This window comes from Coturnix japonica, chromosome 2 (genome assembly GCF_054131305.1).
Source record: "Coturnix japonica strain WE chromosome 2, WE-NBRP24, whole genome shotgun sequence".
Taxonomy (NCBI): Eukaryota; Metazoa; Chordata; class Aves; order Galliformes; family Phasianidae; genus Coturnix; species Coturnix japonica.
The window spans coordinates 44,872,817-44,892,748 of record NC_140664.1 but is presented as its reverse complement, the minus strand read 5'-3'; the positions used below and the strand labels follow the sequence as shown (position 1 = coordinate 44,892,748).

Below are 19,932 nucleotides of genomic sequence, written 5' to 3'. Positions count from 1 at the left end.
CATTACAGAATGTTTTTTTCTAGCTCTTCTGTGCTCTCTGGGACTCCTGATAGCCTTCCAGGCTTTCAGGCTCTTGAGTGAGTGATAAGATTTTCAAACAGAGGGTTACAAAGCCCTTGTTGCTTCTCAGTGATTTGGTTTTAAGTGGGAAAGAATGCCTCAAGATAAGGGAGTTTAGTAGCACCAAGAATAACCTACATGCACAAAAGCAGTGAGGCTCCTTTTTTGCATATTTGATAAGCTACTGTAATGCCTAGCTTTATAAACAACACCACTGTTAAGGCAGAGATTAGATCTTGCAATATTTCATATAAACCTTATAAGAGGCTGCTGGAAAGCAGGGTGCTTATTAGGAAGCCTGCATGAAGAAGGGAGCAGAGCTGCTGCTTGCCCCTGTCCGTGCCTTTTACCTCACTCTCAGGCTCTCATTTCAGCTGCCTGGCTCTTCCTTTTCACATAAGAACTACCAAGGAAACCCACGTTGAAGTAGAAACCTGCCAAATGCATTAATGTCACTTTTGGCTTGGCTGAAACAGTTGAAAAGGGCATCTCTCAAAGCAGATTTTAAACATGTTCATTTAAGCAAACTGCATGGTCTAGCTCTGATCATGAAAATCATTGAATCATAGAATTGTTTGAGTTGGAAATGACCCTTAGAGTCATTTTTGTGGCTCTTCTCTGGACATGCTCCAACAGGTCCATCTCTCTCCTGTACTGAGGATTCCACATCTGTACACAGTATTCCATGTTAGGTCTCACCAGCGCAGAGCAGAGGGACAGGATCACCTCCCTTGACCTCCCAACCATGCTTCTTTGATCATTCTATTTCTTACAACACCTCCAAAAAGTATTTACTATGAACCATACTAGATGTTATGCTAGGCTGGTGCATTCTCAGTGTAATGATAAACACTGGACAAACATTTGGGTTTCTCTCATTGTCACACACACAATTAGTTCATTTTATGTTAGAAAGTAAACATTACCACAATTGATTGAAAATTACAGAGAAGTAAAAAAATAAATACTATGGTTTATAGAGATGCAAGGGATCATAGAATCATAGAATGGCCTGGGTTGAAAAGGACTAGTTTCAAATCCCCTGCTATGTGCAGGGTCACCAACCACCAGACCTGGATACCCGAGGCTCAGCCTGGCCTTGAATGCCTCCAGGGATGGGGCATCCACAACCTCCTTGGGCAACCTGTTCCAGTGCGTCACCACCCTCTGAGTGAAAAACTTCCTCCAAATATCTAATCTAAACCTCCCTTGTCTCAGTTTAAAACCGAGATAAGAATAAGTCCAGGTAGTTTATGCTGGTGCTTCATGGGGGAGTTTGAGTTATACAATCCTAGACTGCTGTTACTAACTAAAAATAAAACTGAAAGTTTTGGGGTTTTATTGTTTGTTTTGTTGTTTTTTTTTATTTTTTTTTAAGAAATGTCATACGACTCAGCATGATTCATCCCACCTCCTCTTTCCATGTTTAATTTTCTTATTCTAGTAGCAGACTGTTGTAACACTGCTTCTGCTCCACAAGTTGCTGTACTGTTCTTTGAAGCCACAAAGCTTGTGAGAAAACAGGAGATGCATAGGTCTAGGATGGAGGAAGAAGGGGAAATTGAAACTCTCAAGAGGTTCCTGGTCACTTTTATTTCATAAAATATGTGTATGTAGAAACATAATAGGAAATAGTATAAGAACATAGGAAAACTGAGGAAGGGAGTATACAATACTGTTGAAGATGGCACTGCAGTGTATTGCAATGCTGAGCAAGTGATGAGAATTTTAGGCTAGTTTTGGTTTTGTCTACTTATCGGTATTTACAGCTTATCTGTTCCACAGAACTTTTGTTTCTCAGGTTAGATGCATTACCAGGCCTTCATAATGTGCCAGCCTCACCACGTGCTGGTACTCGTGTCCTCCAGAAGTCATGTTTAGCCCTGGGTTTTCTAGGGTGCCTGAGATGCTGGCTGTGTCTTTCATGTTTCCAGCTCTTTTGTTGAAGCTGTGGAGACTGCATGTCTCTCCCAGCTTGGTGGCCCAGAAGATGTCACCTGGAGGTGCTCATCAGGCTTACCCAATGTAGATGCCCATGGCACAGTTGTTTGAAGCTGGCTTTTCCACTTAGAATGTATCATCCTGCTTTGGCAGGGGAATTGGACTCTGGAGGTCCTTTACAACCCCTATGATGTGATCTCTGTGATCTCTGTACACACAGTGTGCACTCATTGTCTGTGTATAAAACTCTGAAGCATCCGTGATTTCACAAGTGTAGCTATCTCTGTTTTCTGCATGTGAAATAGATTGTACCTGAAATATTCCTTATCCCTTAGTCAGTAAGCTTTGCACATGGTAAGCAACCGCTCCAGTGCAAATTGGTGAGATTGAGTAGGATACCATACATTCTTGCGCAACCACTTTGCATGCTAGCTTCTCCTCATAGCCATCTATTGTTCTGGTTTTGATTTTAAGTCAGCAATCAACCCCTTATCTTTTTCTATACCACCTTTAATCAGTGAAAGTGTTTTACAAGTTTCAGATATGAAAAAAATCAAACAAGAAGTGGTTAAGAGCAATCAGTGAAACAAAGATTTCATAACAGCTTTGTAGTGAGGATGTGCGAGAGAAGAAGGCTGCCCGGCACAAATACGTGAGGCCTGCTTATGGTACAGAGGGTGCTGAGGACTCAAAAGACAACAAAAGTTTCAAGATGAAATGTGCTATGTATTATTACAATAATTGCTCAGTTCGCATTTATAAATACTGTGTGATAACTGTTCTTTTAGGCAGGTTTTCCAGACATGTTAATTGCCTGCTGAGCTCACTGAGTTCCCTGGCGGATGAATTCTATACAAACTTCAGATACGCCACGCAATGTGATGCCTGTGAAGTTGCAAAGTGAAAATTTTACTTGATTGACCTAAATAAAATTGATTATATCAGCTAGAACTTCAGTAAATGACAACGGGGAACATAATTTTAGCTTTAGAGAGGCTTTGATGAAAGTAAGTGAATAAAATATCCACACCGGTGACGCAGCCTTTGCAAGAGACCTTGTAATCCATATGTATTTTGAGATACCAATCAATCGTTGAAAAAAACAGTGGATTTTTTTTGTTCCTTAGCTTTATAAGTTAGTCAGCAGGGAGCTTAATGTCAGAAGTTCCTCCTTTAATCAAAATAATGAGTGTGTGTCACATTATTTGATTCCATGGGAATTATGGAATATAGAAAGCTTACTTCTCTGAAAGGGTAGAATTTTTATCACGTTATTCTAGGAAATGTTCATTAGAAGGTTAGTATTATTAATTGCAATGTTGTTGTTCTTTTTAAACATAAAACAAACAAACAAAAAAAAAACCTGCCCGTAAGGGATTTACTGATTAAATGAAAACTCTAAAACTCATTTCAGAGTACTGCACAGAAATTGTTTGACTGTTCAAAGGGTTTTGGCATCCTTTGTACAACTCGAAATAAGTCAGCAGAGTTGTGGCGGAGACCTGAGGCTAATTATCCACTGTTAGTCCTCTTTATTTCCTGCCTTTTCAGTTGTATAGAACATGAGAATGAGTGTTGAGGTTTCATCATTCATCTGTATAGTCAGCCTCAGATTCCTTCAACAATTGGCAAAATCCCCCAACATGGAAATAAAGTGAGACTTTGTATACTTAATGCAAAGCAGAGTGGTGCAAGGAAAGACATGGAGACTTCCATACCATAAGACACTGCAATGGCATCTTTTATGTTACACATTCAAATCTACACTGTGTAGCAGAAATAAGAGGAAAGAATAGTGGTGGTGGTGGAGCTGTGGTGGTCTGGAGAAGTCTAGAGTCCAGTCTTGCCTCTCTAAGGGAAATATTTTGCTTTGGTGAACTCAGCCATTAAATGTCTTGCCTAGCCGTAGTAGCTGGTCAATTAGCCTATTTGACTAATCAAAGCATATGTTACCACAGGCATATCAGCATGTGCATAGCTGCTGATCAGCATGCCTATAGCTACTGCATATGGTTGCCTTCCCTTGTCTGGCAGAAATAGCAAAAAGGATATTTGGAGCATTGGGCTTTGGTGGTGGTCAGGACTGAACACAGAGGGCAAGGGGCAGTAAAACCCGAGGAATGCCACCACATCGCTTAACTTTTCCTATGCTACTCAGCATCTTTCCAGCTCTTTCCAGTTTGGCTCCCCATAACATGAAAGGAACACAGGAAAGCAACTCATTGAAATCATCTGGACACTTGGAAAGCTATTTCATGCTTCCGTTAATCTGGCTTGCTTACTTTTCCTTTTAATTTTTTCTTCCACTTAAAATAACTTCTGGAGTGTGAGCTAGATGCTATATTAAAAGCAGTGAAATAACCCAAACCTTCAGAAGTGCATTCAATATGAAAGTGAAAAGTGGAGGATTTTGGTGCTTCTTATTCCAAACGTAACTCAATAATAGAGTTTTCTGGCTGTTGCAAAGGAAACTTTGTGCTGTACATTGTATAAATGCAACACTATTTATCAATGCCACCGTATTTTTCCTTTGAGGAAACATTTATACCTTTCCTTGTTTCTGTAGTTACATGTCCTCTCATGAGAAAACCACGTCTTAAAATGAAAATAACCCTTTCACAACTGTATTTCACTTGTCTGGCACCTCCGGCATCAGTGGAGTTCCATATACAGTGAGATCTGTTTTCTTCTGTTAAAAACACGTATACTTTGTTGATACCTGCTAACAGGTCCAATGGCAATTTCAGGCTTTTCCTAAGCAGCTTCAGGGGTCAAGATACCAAAGTACAAGTAGATGTGATCAGTGCTTAGCTTGTGGATGAACCACCTCAATCTCATCAAAGTTCTGATGACCAGTGCTGTTTGTGAGCCCTGATGCTGTTACCATCATCTTATCTTGCAGCTGATTCTGGTCCCACTTTTGTTAGCTTGCTTTGGGAGAGGAGCTGGTTTTAAAACCTTGAAAGTCATGGATGTCTGGCTGCTCTTACTGGGACCCTGGGACTTTAATAGGACCTAGGAAATAATATGGTTGACACTTGAGCAAAATGAGTTTACATATCAGAGAGAACATAGCCTGAATCTATTTTGTTCACAGTCTTTCTGTTAATACGTTATTCTTGTATATCGTTTGTAACTGCTGAGAAGCGCCTGCCTGTAGCTGTCACCAGAGGCGCTACAGTGGCCTCCAGATATTTTGAATCCATGTTTGCATGTTCATTAATTGGGTAAGGGACAGGAAAGCAGTACGCCTTCCTAGAAGATTGATTTTTGAACCTGTATCATTGTTTAGATTTCCATTTCAACATTAGGAACTCCAGCACACAAATTATTTCCTTTATCCAGAGGCAGTGCCAGAATTTCTACATTTATTTTACTACTAAGAACAAATGTTACACACAAAAATGTTGTGGAAAAGAAGCCAAGTATTTCTTACAAATGGATGGTCCTTATACAAGCTTGTGCTTTCCTATCAGGCTCACCTTGATTAACTTTCCTGAAGTGGTGAGCCAATGTGATGCTCAAGGCATTCAGGTTGTCGCTGGGCAACTCTGCACTGTGTGCTGGAGCAGACAGTGCTGGAGCAGACAGACAGATGTTTGCATACAGGCTATTGGGGGCAACTACACAAACTTGCTCCCAGAGTGCTGATTCGGGGCAGCTGTGGTAAATTAAACATTTGCAGTGGGAGGTGCTGTCTATGATAGCCATTATCTGTGAAATATAAAAGGCTTTTCAAAAGGCTGAGAGGCTGAGATGCCTTTCGTGAGTACTTTTTGGTGCCTAGGACACAAATGTATATCATTGTCTTTTGTGAGAACATAATTTGTTTAGCTTGTTAAAGATGATGAATTTTTTTCTCTTAATGTAACAGTGACGTTTTTGTGCTTTTGATGGGCTTGCTTTTCAATGAGAGATACAAAACCAGATCCCCTGTGTTGTTTTGAAGGTTTGTGTTAATCTGGTTATCAGCTGTGTTAGAAACAAGTGGAATGTATTATTTTTCTATCATAGCATATCATCTGCTCAGTGTGCATACAATCACAGAATCATTATGACTGGAGATTACCTCTAGGATCACCTAGTCCACTTATCAGCCCATCCCCACCATGCCCACTAACCACATCCCTCAGTGCCATGTCTCCATGTTTCTTGAACACCTCCAGGGACTGTAACTCCACCACATCCCTGGGCAGCCTGTGCCAATGCTTCATCCCTTTGAAATGACAAATTCTTGTGGTTTTCAATTGTCCGTGAAACCATGGAAGGCTTCAGGACAGGGACGGGACACAGGAAGAAAGGGCTATGGACATAGGCTAGATGTGTTCACTCTTAATATGAACTTCTTAAATATGCTTTTTTAACTATGCTTCTTGTAATACTTCATACTTAATACTTTAATACTTAATACTTTAAATACTAGAACTTTTCTTACTCGTTATTAACCTGCATCAGGATAAGAGGTGAACTCTGTTGGGTGCTGTACAAAGGCTCATTAAAGTGCCTACCCTACCTGGCCAATTTTGCAGCTCAAGAAGATAAATGGTACAAAAGCAGTGTAAGGCTGTGCCTATTAACTGGACCACAGAGAGTGATTTTGTTATAAGTGTCTTGAGGAAGAGGTGTCTTAAAAAGACATTCGTTATGATTCAGGATGCCGTTTTCTATTTCTGATGGTGCTTAATACATATGTGCATTAAGTCTCCTTTGAGTCAGTAAGACTTTATGCTCAAGCTAAATTCCTCTCTGAATTAGATGCTTCATGAATAGTAGAGTATGTATGGGGCTGCAGATAGTTTTGTAACTGAAATCCAAGACTGATTTTAGTGGCATGGAAAGGGGGGGAAGGTATCTGCTTTCCTGTTTAATGCACCTCAGACAGAGAGAAACAGCATGCGCTGTGATAATGAGAACAAAAAGCTGGCACTTCATGGGCTAAAGTAGTTGGACTCAATAGGAAGGATCTCAGTAAATGAGAATGGCTTGTGTTGACCTTGGTGAGGTGGTGACCATCTGGGAAGCTCTCAGCCACAGGGTGGCCAATGGAAAATAAAAGTTGCCCTTGCCTCATTCATTGTTAAACTGTTTAGGAACCCTACTTAAATTAATTAGTGTTCACTGCATATTGCATATCTTCTGTATTTTTCATTTCCTAGACTCAAAGTATATGGACTTAGAGTGCAGTTAAATTATATTAATGATTATGTGTAGCAAAAGTAAACTGAAATGGAAAGCCTTATTGAGATAACTGAAATTTGTTACTATGAAAACTAGTTCATGTCAGTTTGGAGTACAGCATCAAGTACATCCCAAAACATCTTAAATTAATTAGACTTTGGTTACCTTCGGTTCATGAAGAGGGCAGAAGATGTATAGTGGGAAGTAATCTCTTAATAACCCATCTAATTCTCTCAGTCAGAAAGTAGCTACAGATATGAAAGTGACAAAGGGCAGTGCTAAATTAATTGCAGTAAATCTTTGCAGGATTTCATTTGTAGAAGCACTGGGGCAAAATTTACTGCCCCCAGAAGTCTTAAAATGGGGTGGGTTTGACACTGACTGGCAGAACAAGACTTAGATTGGAGAACAAAGCATGTAAATCTGTATGCCAACCCATGCTGGTTGGTCTGGATGTGGCTCTGGGAAGCCTGGTCTAATGGTTGGCAACCTTGCACACAGCAGGGTGGTTGAAACTAGATGATCCTTGAGGTCCTTTTCAACCCAGGCTATTCTAGGATTCTATGTTGTAAATATATTTGGCCTGCCATTTGAGATGCACTAAGGGAAGAATCATGTCTCACCTGAAGGTTTACATCTTCTTTATTTGAAGCAAATGGTAATAGTGGCCAATTAGAAGTATCCGAGCATAACATTTGCAGTGAGAGAAGACAGAAATAGAAGGTTTGGTCTGATTTCCAAACCTAACCTTCAGATGCTGTATCACAGTGATTGCTCTTAATTATGAGAATTTGGTTTCATTGCCATGCAGAAAGCGGAGCTGCATGAGTCATGGACAGAACAGTTTGCTTTTAATAAATTGAAGTGGATACGGTAATAAAAAAAATCAGTTTGACTCCAAAACCATCTACTTGTCTAGACAGATAGTGCCAAGCCCGCGTCTGCTGAGAAATATCTTCCTAATACTTCTGTAATAATGCTACTACTTCTACAGTGCTTCCCATTTTTCAAAGTGCTGTACCCAGTTAATTCACTGTTGGCTGTGCTTGAGACAGCCCTTTGCGGAGTTTGATAGCATTTTTGTGTCTTGCTTTTCTGTAATGTGCTATTTTGAATGCCATGGCCAATCAATTAGGGGATCACAAGAATGTTTTGGGCAGCAGTTCCCAGGGTTGGTCAATAATCCTTGTCCCAGCTCTTCCAGGGTTGCCTATTCATCCTTTCCTGGCAGAGACCCTGTGACTCCCCATTCCCCTGGTCTATAAAAAGCCCTTGTCATGGCCAAATAGCCTACACAGGCCTATTTTCCTTATGTCTGCTTTCCTCAGACTGGTATCCTATGAGAAAGTGGATTTGCACCTTTCTCCACCTGTAATTTGCCTGCTTTGTGTCAGAGGTTCTCTTTGCCTTTGTTCTTTCCTGGCTTTTCATGCCAGGATCTCTTTCCTCCCTCCTCCTGTGGGGCTTTCCCAAGAAAGTCTTTCCCCTGTGTCCACTGAGGGGGAGAAAAACTGAAGGGCAGAAAGGGGAGGGGAAGCTTCCTGAGTATCTTAGCAATTTCCTCAGCCTAGCATCAGTCTTCTTGGTGTCTCTGTTGCTTGTGTCTGAAGGGAGACCGCAAAGAGGTTGGAGATAGGCTCTTTTCAGTCATTCCCAGTGCCAGGACAAGAGGCCATGGGCACAACTTGGAACACATGACATTCCCTCTGAACAGCAGGCAGCACATGTGTGCTGTGCAGGTGACAGAGCACTGGCACAGGATGCCCAAAGGCAGTGGGGTCTCCTCCTTGGGAATCTTTGTAAACCATCTGGATGTGGGACTGGGCACCCTGCTCTGGGTGGCCCTGCTGCAGTAGAGCTGGGCCAGAGGGACTCAGAGAACCCTGCCTCCCTCAGCCATTCTGTGAGTTTGTGATATGTTACAGGGAAAGAAGTACGTTGCTTTGGAGGAGATGGCAATGAAATTCTTATTGTTAGGGCAATGGTATGGTGATAATAAAGGGAGGAAGAATAAGGGAGTTGAATGGGGTTGGAGATGGGGGAACAACAGGTTTTGGGAAGAAGAAAGAGGATGACACGGCAGTAGCAGGTTGGGAGGTTTCTGTAGTCACTGAACTGGAGAGGAGCTGGTCCCTGACTAAGCAGCATGCATGGAGTACGTGTCTAGAGCAGCAGGAAATGAGGGGAGTTCAAAGGCTGTGCACTGAGGGAGAGCAGTGCAAGTTGCAAGAGCATGATATCCCTTATCCCTCCTGAACTCATACTGTTTTTAAAGAAGTGAAACGTAGAAGTTAAAAAAAAACCAAACAAAAAACAAGCAGAGTGCAGGCCAGCCTTTCTCCATGGTGTGCAGCAGGGTTGAATGTCTGCTGCCAGAGGGAGGGCTGCCTTGGACTGCATCAAGTCTTGTGCTTTGGGTGTTTGCTCCTGATATCTGAGTCTGAAGCTCGACCTTCAGAAACACAAGAAAATAGCAGAAATGAAGCTACTGTCACATCACGGGGCAGGAGGTCAGTCTTGTCTGGCACTGCTCAGGCTCATCATCTGAACTCTTTTCATCTAAATAGACACTGCTAACATTCCATCAAAGCATGAGTATTATTCACTTTTCCCACCTGTGTGGAAGGAGTCTGCAATTACAGCTTGCTAAAAATCACTGGAAGAAGGCGGTTTTAAAATCATACTCAAAAACTGCTGATTCATCAGACATAAACTTTCCATGGAGCTCTGTATGACAGAAGCTGGGGCACACTGGCCAACTAACCCACTTCAGAATTAGAAAATAACATTCAAAGAGGAAAGAAACAACACTCAGCAAGACCGTGAGGGCTAAGAGCACTGAAAGTCAGGCCCATAGCAGCAATGCAGAGGTCCCAGCTACTTAATATTGACTGCAAAGATTTCCTGCCTGAAAAAAGAGCCTATTAATACCACTCAATGTTTTGAGGTTAAATCAATGTGCTTAAAGCTTTTAGGTCCTCAGATTAAAGATGCTATTAGATACGCAGCATATCCACAAAGGGGAGCTCAGCGTGCTATTTCTGGGGGGCATATCCCTGCTCAAGGGCAGCAGATGTGGCCCCAAAGCACCATGTCCCTGTGTAAAGCACTCCCACAGCTCACTCTTCAGACTCTTATTTGATTCAAACTCCATCCTTTTTTTCCTTTTTTCCCCCCAAACCAAACCTTGTTAATACTGCTGTATGTCTCAGCTGTCAGGTATATTCCCTTGTAAGTCACATGGCTTCCGATACTCCTGTTGAGTATATGAGTTATTTTATTTTATTTAAGTTGCATGTCTAGAGCTACGCTCTCTCTTAGCTGATGGCACACATTCTCCTTTCAAAACCTCGTGCCTGGTGCAGCACTCCAGATCTAAGTGGCAGCTCTGCATTAGGTACAGAGTAACGTGGTTCTGCAGATCTGAGCTGTACGACATCCACTGCTGAATGTCAAAACCTCTTTCCTTGTAGAAATCCCAATGAGATGCTGCTAATTAAAGGAGATTTCTTTCCTCAGCCCTGATTCATAGCAGAGGCCGGAATATAGTTTTGGATCTTAGCATTTATGGGGGTTCTCAAAATAAAATCTAAAGAGGGAATAAGCCTCCTTTACCCATGCGTTGCAGCAGCATGAGGGTGTTGGGCTGTGTTTCTCCCGGAGGCAGCCAGGACTGCAAAACTCCAAAGTCATTTTCAGTTTTACATTACCCTTTTTTGGGTCAGCAGCCAATGTGCGCTCGGAGCTGCATTTATTTCTGTTTTGGTGATGATGCTGAGCGAAATAGAGGCCAGATTTTAAAAGCCTGTGGTTCGTCATTGGAAATTAAAAAGCTGATACCACCCCCACTCTCCACACACACACACACACGGTAAGAATCCCGCGGGTAAATCAAAGCCAGACCTTGTCAGCACCCAGCTTGCTGGTTTCGAATTCCCAGGCACTCTCCCTATCCTCTCTGCTTGCAACCGCAGCAGCCAAACTCGCCTACGGAGCAGAAATCGCTTCGCTGAACCACGAATTGCGCAGTTGCCCGGACGCAGGTGGGGATCCCGGTGCCCGGCGGGGACCCTCTTTTGCTGCTAGAGAGCGGCACCCCTCGCTCTCCGCTCGCAGCCAGCATCCAGCTTTTACCGCTTTCCGCGGCGTGGACCTTTTTATTTATTTATTTATTTATTTATTTATTTTGTGCCTTTTTCCCTCCCTCTCTCCGGAGCAGCCTGCACAGACAGCCCTGATTTGCTGCGGAGCGGCGGAGGCTCGCTCAGGGCAGAGCCGGGCTGCGCTGCCGCTCGCTGCTGACGCGTGGCCGCCGCCGGGAGCAGCCCCAGCCCGTTGCTGCTGCTGCTGCCTTCCCCAGGTACCGTCCCGGCCCCGCTATGCGCCGTGCCCTCCGCCAAGGGGAAGTGGAGGGTATGCCCTAGAGAGAGGGGTTACAGATTGCAGCCCTCTTTCATTTATTTTCTTGGTTTTAAATATATACCGGTTTATATAGACGTACGTAGAGCTCGTTCCTAGGAGCCATTTTTGAAGTCAGCAGCCGCGGAGGCCCCGGGGGTGCCCTGGGGAGAGGCAGCGAGCGGAGCTCCGGGGTAGGGAGCGGGGAGGGGAGGGTGGTGGTGGTGAGCGGAGAGCTGCCCAGGGCCGGTGCGTGCCGTTTTATTATCTTTTCTTTTTTTTCTTTTTTTCTCTCTCTCTTTTTTTTTATTTTTTAATATTTTTTTTTTCTTTTTTTTACAGCGATTGCCATTTTTATAGCAAACTTCACCGCTCACCCGCTCCTTTCCTTCCCCACCCGGCCTTGACTCTTTCCTTCCTTATACCCCCCCCCAACCCCCCCCTTATTCCACATTCCCCCCCCACACCCCCCCACGGGCCGTGGCTTCTGCAATGCGGTGGGTGTGGTTATGCACGGAGTACAGCGCGGCTCCGGACCGCTGCAGTGCCAGCACCGCCCCCCCCGCCCCCCATACCCGGGCCCCTCCCGGCCGGCAGCCGCGGTCCCCCCCCTCCCCACCGGGGATTGGCAGCGCTCGGCGGGGCCGCTCCTTGCGGGGGCATCGCGCGTAGAGCTCGGGGTGGGCCCCCAGGTGCACGGCGGGGCAGCGGTGGTGCCCGCACGGGGCTCCCAGGGGGAGGAAAGGAAAACAGCCAAAGGTGCGCCCGTTGGGATGCTTGACATCAGTGATGTGATAATTTGCCCACTGCGAATGGGTTTTGGCTTCGGAGACTGAGACTGGGGATGGAGGGGAGGGTGCTCTCAGGGTTTCTTGCTTTTCATTCAAAGAGCTGAAACTTTACCAGGTACAGAGACATGCTGGAAAACTATTTGCCTCGTCATCGTTACAAGTAGCAAAGTGTATCCAACATGGCTTTGCAGTTTTCTGATTGTTTCAGTAGAGGAGGTCACTCAGGATGATGCTCAGAGCTTCGGGCATTGCTTTGCAGTTTGTGGTTGTATTTGAGGCAGTGTAATTACAGCTTGGTCAACTGGATACCTACTGCAGCAAACCTGCTTTAGCAGGAGTTTAAACTGGTTGATCTCCAGAGGTCCCTTTTAGCTTCTATGATTTTGTGATTCTCTGATTTGCTGAGCTCTATGTGTATGTTGGTTGTAAGTTGAAGGGAAAGTGCCTGCTTTGTTCATCTGAAGTCTTTGCAGTCAAAATAACTGCAAGTCACAGGGCTGCTTGCCAAATAAGAGGTGTATCCCATGTACATCTGTGGTTCTACAGTGTGGTGGTCTGAATGTCACCTCATTCCTTTAGCTTTTAACAATTCCAGCATTTTCTATGTCAATAGAAAGTTGGAAGATTCGTGTATGTACATGTACATTAGGTATATACATGGGAACATAAAGTTTCAAAGCAACTAAGCAAAATACATTGTTGACCACTAAATGGTGGTCAGATTTGATCAGGTTTACACTTTTTCTCTAAAACTTGGTCAGTGAGTCCTTAGTGGTGTAGGAAAGTTGAAGTCCACCCTGCTGCATCAGGATGTGATGACATCTCTGGTCCTGCCGCACCCCTATGTATGCTCCTTTGCACAGATGAGCAAGCACTGCTCTCTGTGGGCTGGAAACTTTCAGCTCCTGTGCTGGGGATGAGCCCTGCATGTCAATATGGCAGAGGAGAGCCCAGGAACACTGCATTGGGGTGAAAGCTGTGGGACTGCTGGCACTGGATCAGGAAGGCTCCCGGAGCCTTCAGCATGCCACAGACCTGCTCGCTGCAGAGGAAAATCATCATCCCCAGAGAATTGGCCAGCATTAAGCATCCATTGCATTTTGTCTCATCTGATGGGAGCCTGCTTCTGCGGTGGGCAGGTTCAGCCTCTGAGAGGAGGAGGAGGAGAAGGAGGAGGAGGGCTGGGGGCCGCAGGGTGGGGCAGGGCTGTGCCTCTCTTCTGAGGAACTGCAGCAGAGCTGAAGGGCTCCAATTTTACTTTGGGTTTTCTTCTCTATTCTAAGAAGGAGAAAGTGAAGGTGAAGCTGCGACTTACGTAATTCGTGAATTAAACTGGGTGAGGTCTTTTTTTTGTCTGTAGGGGAAAATCTTTGATGGCAAAGAGCTGCTGTTTGCAGGGTTTTATTTGAAGGCTGTGGGTTTCTTATAGTTAACGTGTGCTCGGGCTGCGGGTTTGACCCACGGCAGCATGCTATCATCTGCATTTTGTTATCTCTGTTGTCTGGTGCATGAGTTCTTTGGAAGCTGTGCATGGTGGGTTCCTTAAACCTGTCAAATATCACTTGGGTGTATTTAGGGCATGATGTGGAGTTCACAGGAACTTCTTGAAACGCATTAAATGTGTTATGCGCAGCAGGCAGCATACAGGCTTGTTTCATGGAAATCTCATGTAGCAGTAAATGGCTGAGGGTTGTCTCAAAGAAGACACTTAGAAGTGCTTATAAAAGATTACTTGGGGCTCATGAGATGAAGCATCCACCTTATCTCTTGAGTTCCAGCATTTTCAACATGAAAGCCTTGACAACTGTTTCCCACATGGAAATATCCCCACTGTGGCTGGGAATGTGCCTGAGTGTCTGACTTGTCATATAGCTAACTGGAGGCTGGATTGTAGAGTCTGAACATTCGGAGCAGCATTCAGGGTTAATCTCTCTGTAATCAAGTGAAAATAAACATGCCCCTATCAGTGAAAAATAAGATCGCTGTCTGATAAACTGAAAATATGTTTATTCTGATGGATTATGATGGGTTGGCTTTTATTTGGTGCAAATTAGAGAAGGATTATCCCAGCTCTATAGCAGCTCTCTTAATTTTTAATCTCCAATGTTTTCCATTTCTAGCGATGGGGTAGTGGTCCAGGGCTACATGTGGATACGTAGCCCTTACTGTTTCCTTTGCTGGATGGACACCTGAAGAGAAATGCATGTTTTCTTTGGGAAGGTCTCCAGCCAGTGAACCAAACAGCACCAGCAGCGGAGAGGAGGAGCATAACCCCTCATGTTGGCTTAGAGAAGAGAAATCCCACAGTCTCTCTGCTCTTGCCCTGCCCTTACCCATAGCTGTCACTGCAAGCAGCAGTGTGGAGGGAACTCAGAGGGTTGCTGGGAAGTGGGTGCAGTTATAAAAGCTGAAATGATCAGGATTTGGGACAACTGAGTTAATGCAAGGCAATGTGCCATGTAGACAGCAAGCTCAGGGTCTCCTGCACCCTTTCCTGAATAATCAATGTAATACAGTTTGAGTCATGGTCAATTTGTTGGCTCTGGAGGAAAATACCAGCTTTACTTTTTTGTTTGTTTGTTTGTTTTGTTAGCAGAGCTGGTTGTTTTTCAAGTAAAATGGATGAAAGCTAAAAATAAATAATGTTAATCTCCCAACTTGCTTATGGATCAAGTTATGTACTATAGGACACAGCATATGAAAAGGCCATATGGGAATAAAAGTTTAAAAGGTTCATGCCAATTAAAAAGAAGAGGAAAACCCTTTTTTAGATAGACTTCTTTCATTTTTACCCTTTTCTGTACCAACCTTTGTTGGTACATTACTTACTGTACCAACCTTGCAAGTACTTTGTGCATCACAGACAGTGAACCCCTTTCAGCTGCTGTGCTACCTATCAGAACCCATTTGTTGGCAAGCTAAGGAACAAAGGCAGCACTGAAATGTGTGTGAGTATCTGGTATCCCCTACCAGATGTGGGATCCTGCTGAGGAAAGCCTTTAGCTTAGAGGGTTAAAGAAGAATGTGGAAGACGGGAGATGAAGCGTGTGTGGGGCAAGGAGTGAAAGAAATTGAAAGCATCTGTGGATATAAAGAAAAAAATTTGGAGGAGGGATTGTGTAAAGAGAAGAGTTAGTGAGATGCAGTGTTGGATACATGCGCATGCATCTGTTTGTGTGCAGTTTGTGTTTGCTGCTGAATGTGGTGGAAGTAGCAAGTCATTGCAGTGCCTTAATGGGCTATAGGGGAGAACACACATCTACCCAGCCCCACTGCCCAGCATGGCTCCTGCTTCCCCTCCCTTCCCACATCCCCTTTCTATGACTTCTCTCACTCCTGGGAGCCCTTTTGTTTGGGTCCCCATGGTGCTGCTGATGGCAGCCGAGTTGCATCCCTGATGGAAGTCACCTTGTTTACTCCTCATCAGTCTGAGGGCAATTATGTCTTAACGCCTTCTGGTTTCCTAGGACATACTGACTGCAAATAAAATCTCATTTAATAAGCCAGTAAATGCAAACAGGCTGTGGAAAAAATAAATAAATAAATGCTCCTCCAGACCTAGGAAACATATGTTTATGCTAGCTGAGAGACCTGTTCTTGTATCCTGACTTGCATAGGGTAATGTCTTTGTGCATCTTCCCTTGATAATTGGTAACCTTGCCTACGAAATGAGGCTTGATCCGGTGTAGACAGTGGCATTGTGACCTGACCCTACAAATTGTAGCTCAGATCAGGAAGCTGTAATCTCTTGGAGGACCCTGGAGATGATTACTTCACCGCATCTGCTGAATTCATCTCTGTTTTTTCTCTGTTGAGTTACAGCTGTTGCAGAGCAGCATTTTGGGTTTGCAGTGCTCAGCCCCTGTGCTGTGTGGGTGCTATAGGCATCTGTCCAGATACCTGAAAGTACACATCTGGGCAGACAGAAACATTGCTGTATGGAAGTGCTTGCGTCAAGAAACGTGGTATTTCTGTTTCTTTTCCTAGTAGCTTATGCTTAACCTTATGGCATTAGCAAATACGTGGTTTGGCTTAAAAAACAGAAAAGCGTAATCTTAAATGTCCCAACAAAACAAGTGATATATTTTCAGTTTTCCTAGATGGTCTTGGAAGCTCATGCACTGGTTGCAGAGTGATTTCCATAGGGAATCTGGCAGCTGTGTTAGTCAGAAGTGCACAGGGATGACTGGGAGGAGGACAGGGTCTGCCCATGATCAGCCCCAGTGAGGAGTAAAACCCCGCTATAAAGGTTGACATTACATGGAGTTACCTCTTACTGAGTAGTTTTCTATAAGAGGTAACTACACTTGCCATTTTATTTTTCAGTATGTTGCCGATTTAACCATTTATCACAGTAGGCGAATGCCAGTGGAAAATCTTTGAAGAAGCTGCAGAATGGCAAGCCCAGCTGCAGGGTTTAAAGATGGACTGAGATTGTCATTGTTGTTTTTTTTTTATGTGTGTGTTGGAACCTACATTTTCCCTTTCTTCTCTCTTGGATCATTCCAGAAGACTGAAAGTTTGGGTTAATTATATGTGCTTAAAGGAAAACACTGTAATGTAGTTTCCGTGTACTGGAGCATTATTCTGGTACAGCTGGAGCTGGCAGCCTTTCATTCCCTTACCACCTCCTTTTCCTCCTAAAAATAGCAGCGCACTACAGTGAGATTACAGGAGAGGCAGAAGAACGTTTCCTGAGCAACAGTTTTTGCTAGATGGCAGTTGAAAGCAGCACCAAGAGCATGGAGGAGACAGAGGGAGATAGGAGCAGGGAAAGACTCAAGTCAGAAAGAGGCAGAACTGGGGTGGAAGGGGTGAGGGAGGTGGGTGGGAAGCATCCTATGCTGACAGCAAGATGTGCTGCGCTGCCTGGGGAATCAGGGGACACCTCACCACCTGAATCATTTAGAGGTTGCTGAGACAGAACACTCAGCAGCGCGGGGAGCAAATGCGCGGCGTGGATGGGAGGCGTGGGCAAGGTGACCTAATTTCCATCTGATTTCTATGATTTATTAAAGTGTTTTGTGAGCATTCTCTTAGCAGAATTAGAGACAGAATTTTTAGGCATGGCAATTAGAAGTCCTTTAATTCTGTGCCAGCGTGCTGTCAGGGTTTGATCACTTATTTGCAACAACAGTGGGAACCCTCCATGGCAGCAAGGAGAGGTGGCTGCTGGGCTATCCTGGGTGTTAATTCTGGTGCTGGCCCTGGGTTGGCTTCTGGTTTGGGTCCTGTTCTCGATGTCACTAGTACTGCACCCACCTCCTTCTTGAGTATATTTAAATGTGTCCAACCAGGCTTTCTGTCTGCATAAATTTTGTCCTTGCTTGCATTGGTACATAGTGAAATTGTTAATTCAGTAATAATTAACAATCAATCATTACTGTTATGCTGAAATACTGATATTAATTTCCTTTGACAAACCATCCTTTCTTATAAGTACTGGAGATGTGGTTGTGTCTGATCAGTGCCCACTCATCAGAGCTCTTGCAAAGCCAAACCAAAACATAAGAATTTCACAACATTTAAAGATAAAAAGGAGTGTTTTATCATCATCTACTAGTGGTGTGACACAGATTTCTTGATTTGTTCTTCACTATGTGAATTCACAACTACTTTACTTGGACTCATATCAAATATAAAGCAGGAATATCGTTCTTTGCAGCTTCTCTACTACAATGGTAGGGCAGAGCAGTAAAGCCAGGCCTTTTCTCTGCCTGAGGGGACAGTGATTGAATTAAGGATGCTGAAGTGAAGAATAAAAAAAGCTCCTTCTCCTTCGATTTTTTTATTTCCCACTGCTTCACTAATGGTATGGACATAAAATGTCTCTTTCCAATATCTGGCAAATTGTCTGATTTTTGGTGTTACCCCTAGAATACATTTAAGGCCAGGCTGGATGTGGCTCTGCGCAGCCTGGTCTGGTGGTTGGCAGCCCTGCCTGTGGCAGGGGATATGAAACTAGATGATCATTGTGGTCCTTTTCAACCCAGGCCATTCTATGATTCTATGAATCATAATAGTTGTTCCTACACTATATGGGCCGGAGGAGTACTAGCAGCTTATGCAGAAAGAGTACCAGTATTAAAGCTACAGGGTGTATTGCTCCTCATTACAAGTGACACAGAGACCCTGGAGTGTGTTCAGAGAAGGACAACAAAGCTGTGAGGGGTCTGGAGCACAAATCTTATGGGGAGCAGCTGAGGGAACTGGGAGTGTTCAGTCTGGAGAACAGAGGGCTCAGGGGAGACCTCATTGCTCTCTACAATGACCTGAAAAGAGGTTGTGGTGAGGTGGGAGTCAGCTTTTTCTCCCAGGTTGTAGTGATAGGATGATGAGAGGAAATGGCCTCAAGTTATGCCAGGGAAGGTTGGATGTTAGAAAATATTTCTTTGTAGAAAGAGCGGTAAGGCAGTGGCACAGGCTGCTCAAGGAAGTGGTAGAGTCGCCATCCCTGGAGGTGCTGAAGACATGTAAAAATGTGGCACTGCGGGACATGGTTAGTGAGCATGGTGGGGATAGGCTGATGCTTGGACTGGATGATTGCAGAGATCATTCACTTCAGTGATTCTCTGTCTGCAGTCTGCCTAGTTCTGTATTTGCTTCTTAGCTCCGTTTTTGTTTTTACGTATCTCCTATGCAGATGCAATTGTGTTTTCCCCAGACCTTTGTTGTTGTGAATCCCCTCTGACTGCCTGTGTTTTGTGCTTCCCATCATCTGAAGCAACTCTTCTTAACTCTTGTTGGTGTTTTTCTATGTAATAGCAAGGTAGCAGTTATGAAAGAACTTATCCCCTATGACCTGGTCCTCAGAGGTTGCTTTGAAGAACACGATCATTGCAGTTGCTTCCTTCTTCTGACTGGTCTGTGGAAATTGCTACAAATGTATCTCTGTAATCTTGCAAGAAATCTTCTTGGGCTGTATTCCAAAGTGAAATATGCTGATGTGTAATGGATGATGCAGTAACAAACCAGAATGTACATTATAAAGATACATCATTCTCTAGCTCCCAAGCGTTTATAAGGTGATAAAATAGATACATTTAGTTCACTAAAAAATGTTTTGCTGCATTCCTTCAAGTCATTCCAGGGCTATTGCTGTTCCTAATGGGCAGAACTGCGAGTTTGCTTCCTTAGTAGTGTCTTCTGATCTTGTGATGATGTTCTAAGAGGAATCTCTGTGAGATGGAACTTTGCACACAAACCAAGGTCTCAGCCATGGAAATGCATTGTCTGTTAATTTTCTAAACAAAACTAATTCAGATGGATGCAAGTGCTTTTGCTTGTTTTGTATCTGGTTTCTACTGGCTGTGTTTTGATTTTTGTAATGTTGATATGATAAGCAGTTATTTCTGCATACGTGGCACTGTTTAAAAAAAATACTCATCATTAAATATATCTTATTTAAATGTTGACTGCTGAGCCTGAAAGAAACTGTCCGGAAAATCAGGAGGAGTAGCCCAAACATTAACAAGAGTCTGAATAAGTGTTTGAATGATAAACAGGATTATTTCCTACTTAAAAGCATTCCAATTGGAGAAGCTGGCTACGCCAGAGCCACTCT

General features: G+C 43.8%; 1 protein-coding gene across 50 annotated transcripts in view; it reads left to right on the top strand.

The window, feature by feature from the left end:
- The window catches only part of EPB41L3 (erythrocyte membrane protein band 4.1 like 3), a 147,878-nt gene that overhangs the window by 40,633 nt on the left and 87,313 nt on the right, over nucleotides 1-19,932 (top strand). For 26 of the 50 annotated variants that reach the window (XM_085539679.1, XM_085539680.1, XM_085539676.1 and 23 more), the window contains exon 1: nucleotides 11,446-11,539. The exons of 14 other annotated variants lie outside the window; for them this stretch is intronic. The gene's annotated coding sequence lies outside the window, so the exon portion shown is untranslated. Of the gene's footprint in view, nucleotides 1-11,445; nucleotides 11,540-13,570; nucleotides 13,705-19,932 lie in introns of those variants that run through there. 10 more of the 50 variants (XM_085539698.1, XM_032442675.2, XM_085539696.1 and 7 more) reach the window with 1 other exon arrangement.